Genomic DNA, 6,574 nt, shown 5'->3' with positions numbered 1-6,574 from the left:
CTGTGCCCTCTTCTCCCAAGCCTTGCATTCCTATCTACCCATCTCTGATATATGGTGTCTTCAAACTTTTTCTTCTCTTAATAAGAACTTTTCACATTGATGCACATATAAGAGAGAGAAGAGTTTGCTCTATTGATGGAATGCTAGCACAGATGGCCAAGTTGCTTGCCTTTCCTCATCTTCTTCCCTCAAGATATTCATTTTACTAATTCTTTCTTGAGGTCTAGGAAAGCTTTAAGATACACTAGTTTTTAGGCCCCATGAGGGGCTCTGAAAGAGATGCAGCAAGAGGCATGAATCAGATTGTCTCTAGTCTTAGAGGGAGGGAGGCATCAGAAGGTATGGACTCTGTGGGGATGGGAGTCACAATTCCTATCTCTTGGGTTGGATAAAAGAGGATGAAATAATTTCCCTCAACCGGGCTGAGAGTAAAGGTTGGGTAACCTAAATTTAGACATGGAAAAGTGACATGAAAAGAGAAGATGTTGAGGATTAATGGAGAGAAGAAGCCTTTTTCCTTTTACTCCATGGAAAAGCAGTAAAAAAAGAAAATCTAACTATATCATTCTGATACATGGCAGTCCATGGTATATGGCCAGACTGAGACTGACCCTGAAAGAGATAATTTTTAAAGAGCATTAATAATAAGCATGCCAGGGAGGGGGGAAGCTTAGATGTTGGCTTAGTAACAGCAAAAGCTGAAACCATTCTGAGTATCCTTCCAAATTAATCTTTTAAAAGGGCTTCAAAATAACAGGAGCCAAAAACCAACAGCAAGACAGAGTGAGGGTGCTTGCTTGCTGAACACAACTTGGAAGGTATGCAGAAAGAGTTGATTTTCACAGGGAAACAGAAGCAAAACTGCACACAGAAGAGTGCTGGCTGGATATGCCTCACTTAGTGTTCCAGGTTCTGAGCCTGGGCATAGGCCAATGTTGGGAACCTGGGATCTGGCAACACCAATAAAAGAACGCTCTATATCCATGCATTTAAGTCCCAGGCCCTAGCACCAGGCTGCAATGAGGCATGGTGAAACTCTTAGTCCCAGGGCAAAATAGCTTTGGCAAAAGAGCTGAGTCCTATAAGCCATCAGAGGAGGCAGAATTAGCAGCTTTCAAAATTTCTAGTCCACAGGCAAAGAGAGGCTGGGAAATTGAGCAAACAGCAAATGAAACACCTAAACATTGAAAATTTCCATGGAGACAAAGAGTAAGAGACAGAGTCAATAGGGGACAGTGAGATCTAAGCAACCACATATAAAACTTCAATGAAAAATAGGAATTGGTCTCAGGCATTGGAAGAAATAAAAAAGAAATTCAAAATTCAAATAAGACAGGTGGAAGAAAAATGGTAAAAAGAAATAAAAGTAATGCAGAAACAAAATAACAGCCAAAAAAGCAAAAGTGGCCAATTATAAAAAGAGGCATAAAAATTTAATGAAGAAAAGAGTTTTCTAAAAAATTGAATTGAATTCCTGGAAAAAAAGGAAAAAAAAGAGTTTCATGAAAAGTAGAATGGACCAAAAGGAAAAAGAGGGTTAAAAGTCATTGAAGAAATTCATTCTTTAAAAATTAGAATTGAACAAATAGAGGATAATTACTTCAAGAGTGAAATCAAGGAACAATAAAATGAAATCAAAAGAATGGAAAAATAGAAGAAAAAATGAAATATCTTATTAAAAAAACATAACAGACTTGGAAAATAGATCCAAGAGAGACAATTTAAGGAACGCTGGACTACCTGAAAGTCAAAGAAAAAAAAAAGCCTAGACATCATATTATAAGAAATTACCCAAGAAAACAGCCCTGATATTTGTGAATAAGAGTGTAATATAGAGTGAAAGAATCCACAGGTCACCTCCTACAATTAATCCCTAAATTATAACTCCCAGGAATATTATAGTCAAGTTCATGAGCTCCTAGGCAAAGGAGAAAATACTACAAGCAACCAGAAAGAAACAATTCAAATATCATGAAGGTTCAGTCAGAATTATACAGGATCTGGCAGCTTCCAGATTAGAAGACCTAGAATATTATATTCCAGAAGGCAGTGGAATTGAGTATACAACAAACCACCTATCCATCAAAACTGACTATATTCTTTCAGGGGAATGTATGGTCATGTAATAAAATAGAAGATTTCCAAGTATTCCTGAAGAAAAGACCAGACAAAGAGAAAATTTGATGTTCAAATATCAAATTCAAGAGAAGCAAAGGAAGGTAAAAAGAAGGAGAAAAAATTTAAGGTCCTCAAACAAGTTAAATTGTTTATGTTCCTATAATGAAAGATGATACTTGTAACTCTTAAAATATTTTTAACATTGTTATAGTAGTTAGAAGTATATATAGATGGAAGCTACGTAGGATGATGTGCAAAAAAATCTATGGGTAAAAGAAGAAGATTGCACTAAGAGAAATGGGAAGAGAGAAGGAAAATGGGGTAAATTATATCACATAAAAAGGTACAGGGTAGAAAAAACTATTATAGTAGAGGGGATGATGATGATGATAGGTAATATTTAAACCTTACTCTCATTGGAAATGACTCAAAGAGGGAAGAGAAGTCTGATTCATTGGGGTATAGAATCCTATTGTACCCTATAAAGAAGTAGAAGGGGAATAATAAAGGGAGTGGGGGGGAGGGGAGTAATATAACTGTTATAGGAAAATTGTAGATTAAGATTTTTTTATAATTTAGCAAAAAGCAGACCAGGCAAAAACTGGCAGGAGCTGAAAATTCCAAACCTGGAATGTCAGCAGAGGCTTGTGCACACAGTGACTGAAAGATGGCAATTTGCTTTTGGGGAGTGAGTTGTGGAGTTGAGGTTTTGGCAACTGACCAGAGAACCTGTGGATTGGTACTGAAATCTTGAACTGAGGAGCTGTACTTTGGATCTTACTGTAATTTAAGACTGTCAAGCAAGACCAAGGAGTTATTAGATTGAGATAGGAATTTTCTGGGCTGGTGGACATCCACAGAAAATCCTATTCTCCCTAACTCTTAGCGGATTACTTTGCTGTATACCCAAAGTTTCCTGGTACCTGATATATCCAGAACCCATTCAGTGGACGGCTCTGTAAGATACCCATTTACCCTGCCTAATCAGCCCTGCCCCAAGCTGGCTGTTTATAGTTAATGAAAGAGTGGCCATTTTCCCATCCCAGCATTCCCTGGCAGTTAGCCCATAGACATAAGTGAGTTCATTCCTCTTATTCCCCTTTCCTGTCCTTGCTTAACTATTAAAATCTTATATATATACATATATATATGTATATATATATATGTACATATATATATATGCTTCCTTGATTTCTCCTTCTTAAACTACAAGAACCCACTGTTGAGTTAAACTGTTTTCCCTGGCTGTGTTTGTTTTCTGTTATCTTGTTATTCCCCAGCTAAGTGTGTGATAGTTTATTACCTTCCCAATCCAGCGGAGGGATTAATTTTATCCTAGCTGTACCTGTGTCTCCTTTTCTAATCCCCTACCTATTCCAGTTACATATTACATAAGCGATGAAGAAGTGGGGGGAGATTAAAAGACCATATAGAGAAGTAGGAGGGGAATAAAAATAGTGGTGGTAGGAAGGGGAGCAATGTAAGGGAGGGGGTGTGTTTAAAGCCAAAACACTGGTATGGAGGGAAAGAGTGAAAGAAAAAAGGGCAGGATTAAAAGATGAAATCAAGATGGAGGGGAATACATAGATGGTAATCATAACTGTGAATGTAAATGGCAAAAACTCATCCATAAAATGAAGTGAGTAGCAGAGTGCATTAAAAACTAGATCCTACCATGTGCTGTTTATAAGAAACACATTTGAAGCAGGTAGATGCACACAGAGTAAAGGTAAGAAACTGGAGCAGAATCTACTGGGCTTCAACTAAGATAAAAAAGCAGGAAGATCAATCATGATCTCAGACTAAGCTAAAGCAAAAATAGATCTGATTAAAAGAGATAAAGAAAATAATTACATCTTGATAAAAGGTAGTATAGACAATGAAGTAATATCAATACTTAGTAGATATGTACCAAATGGTGTAGTATCCAATTTTTAAAGGAGCAACTAAAGGAACTTAATGAGGAAATAGGCAATAAATCGATACTAGTAAGGGACCTCAACATTCCTCAATGAGATAAATGTAACTAAAAATAAATAATAAAGAAGTAAAGGAAGTGAATGAAATTTTAGAAAAGTTAGATTTAATAGGTTTCTGGAAAGAATTGAATAGGGGTAAAAATATATTCTTTTTAGTAGCACATGGTACACATACAAAGACTGACTAGGGCACAAAAACTTTGGAACCAAATGCAGAAAATCAGCGATGATAAATACAACTTTTTCAGATCTTGATGCAATAAATATTATAATCAATATGTGTAATTAGAATCTGTTACCCTAAAAACTATGATTCCCAGCACCCCACTCTCCTTCTCATGTTATGTGCTGATGTAGGAAGGTTATAAATTTTGTGTATCCCCGTCTATCATGCTTTCTTGAGCTGATTGGTTTGATGGAGGTAGCATGAGGTGAGTGTTCTGCCTACTGCTGCTGTGAGCTTGCTGCATGTCATCCTGGGGGTTCTTGTGAGCCGCTTTCCATGGGGCTGGTAAAGTATAAACCCCTGTTTCCCTTACATTGCCAACAGTTAAGTGCCTTGGAAGTCTGGGTATTTCTTTTAGGCAACAGTTAGCCTCCTAAAGGCTTTTATCTGAGGAGATGATTCCACCCTCTTAACTCCCCTGCTATGTGGATAAGTTCTCCTGGGACTCACCTTACGCCACTTCCACCAGACCAATCAGATTAAGAGAGCACTAGAGGTGGGGCTACACAAAATTTATAACTTCCCTATGTCAACACATAATATGAGAAAGAGAGTGAGGTGCTGGGAATTGTAGTTTTTAGGGTAACAGATTCAACTTACACAAATGAGAGTTCATGGAAAGACAAATTAAAAATTAATCACAAACTAAATAATCTAATTCTTCAAAACAGGTGGGTCAAAGAACAAATCCTAAAAACAATCACTGATTTAATTGAAGATAATGACAATGAGGGGACAACATATAAAAATTTATGGGATAGGAGTCTTGGATATAGCAGTCAAGGTGCAAGATGGAGAAGATGAAAAGGATTACAATCTGAATGAAGAGCAAAAGGTGATCAAGGCCAAATATCCCCCAGCCATCTGGAAGTATGAGTATCTGTACAGTTACGTGCTTGGGGCAACACATTGGAATAAGCATTTGAGCAGTGTGCAATGGCCATGTTTGGTTAAATGATAGACATAGGAACTGTTGAACTGCTACAAGGAGATGACCTACAGTCTCTTCTCTTACTTTTTGTATGAATGGTTTAATGAATTTAGTGCCAATGAATTCTTCATACTGTGGGAAGTGAAAGTACTATCTAATGACCAAAGAACTATCAAATTATGATCAATTGGGTGGGGAGAACAATTTTCTTTGAATAAGCATTCTCAGGGAATGGAAGTCAAGGTAATAACATATTCAGCAATACATATCTATGATGAAGAGAAGCCAGAAGTTTTTGTGATTATCGACATTTAAAACAATGAAAGGGAATCTTAAAAGAGCTGTTGTCTTTTTTCCCTGGAGAGAAAAATATAGTGAATGACCTAAAAAAGAATAGAAAGAAAAAGAACAGATACAGACAGCTAGCCTTCTTTATATGAAACTGAAAAAATTGGAGAACAGATATATTCCATCCTCTTTCTAGGAAAACTTAGAGAAAAATTCAGATGATAATATATTTCCCCATTTATAAATTTTTGGCTAAAATGGCAAGAAACTTTATCTTCACTACCCCCTTTATTGATATTGAAGAATACTAGCCCTATAGGCTTTTCTACATTTTCCATTTTTAAAAATAGGTGATTGAGAAGATAGGTTTCAGTAAATTTTTCTTTTGTCCAATTTGTTAAGATAGTTTTAATTTATACATATGAAACAATTAAGTGATGAGCTGCTATGAGATGCTATGTCTCTTGTAATCCATCTGGAATTTTTACTAATTTTTAAATTACATGTAGAAACAGTTTTTCATAATTATTATCTGACAATTTGTAGTTCATACTTATTCCTTTGCTCTCTACCACCTTCCTGAAGTAGTAAATAGTCTTGACTATCCTGGAAACTCTAGCTAAGCAATAGGAAACATACAGAACCTAACTAGGCAGCAGTAAACAAACAGGCCCCATCTAGGCAACAGGCCAACACCAAATGGTTGCCATGATTGAAGGTTGCCAACAACATTCAGCCCCCTAATACTAGACGATCTCATGATTCCCCCACTCAGGGGGGACTCCATAGCCCATTCTCTTGGCACCAGGCTCCTTCTTGCTGCTCCTCCTCGAGCTCCAATGGGACTCCCCAGCGGGCTCCCCCTTGCTACCACTTTCTTCCATTCCCCCACCCTGATGGGATTCCCCCTTCTGTTTCCCTCCACTAAAGCTTTGCTCTATTACCTTACTCTGTTCTCATTGTCTCCTGTAGAGCCTCCATCAGTTCAACTGACAAATCTGATATAGGTTATACCAATGCTATCATGCAATA

The 6,574-nt window shown here is 37.1% G+C and overlaps 1 pseudogene; it reads left to right on the top strand.

The window, feature by feature from the left end:
- Window positions 1–260: 260 nt before the first annotated feature.
- Window positions 261–5,569, top strand: LOC123254932 (annotated as a pseudogene).
- The last annotated feature ends 1,005 nt before the right edge of the window (window positions 5,570–6,574 follow it).

Source organism: Gracilinanus agilis, chromosome 1 (genome assembly GCF_016433145.1).
Source record: "Gracilinanus agilis isolate LMUSP501 chromosome 1, AgileGrace, whole genome shotgun sequence".
In the NCBI taxonomy this organism is placed as follows: Eukaryota; Metazoa; Chordata; class Mammalia; order Didelphimorphia; family Didelphidae; genus Gracilinanus; species Gracilinanus agilis.
This window is presented reverse-complemented; position numbering and strand designations above follow the sequence as displayed.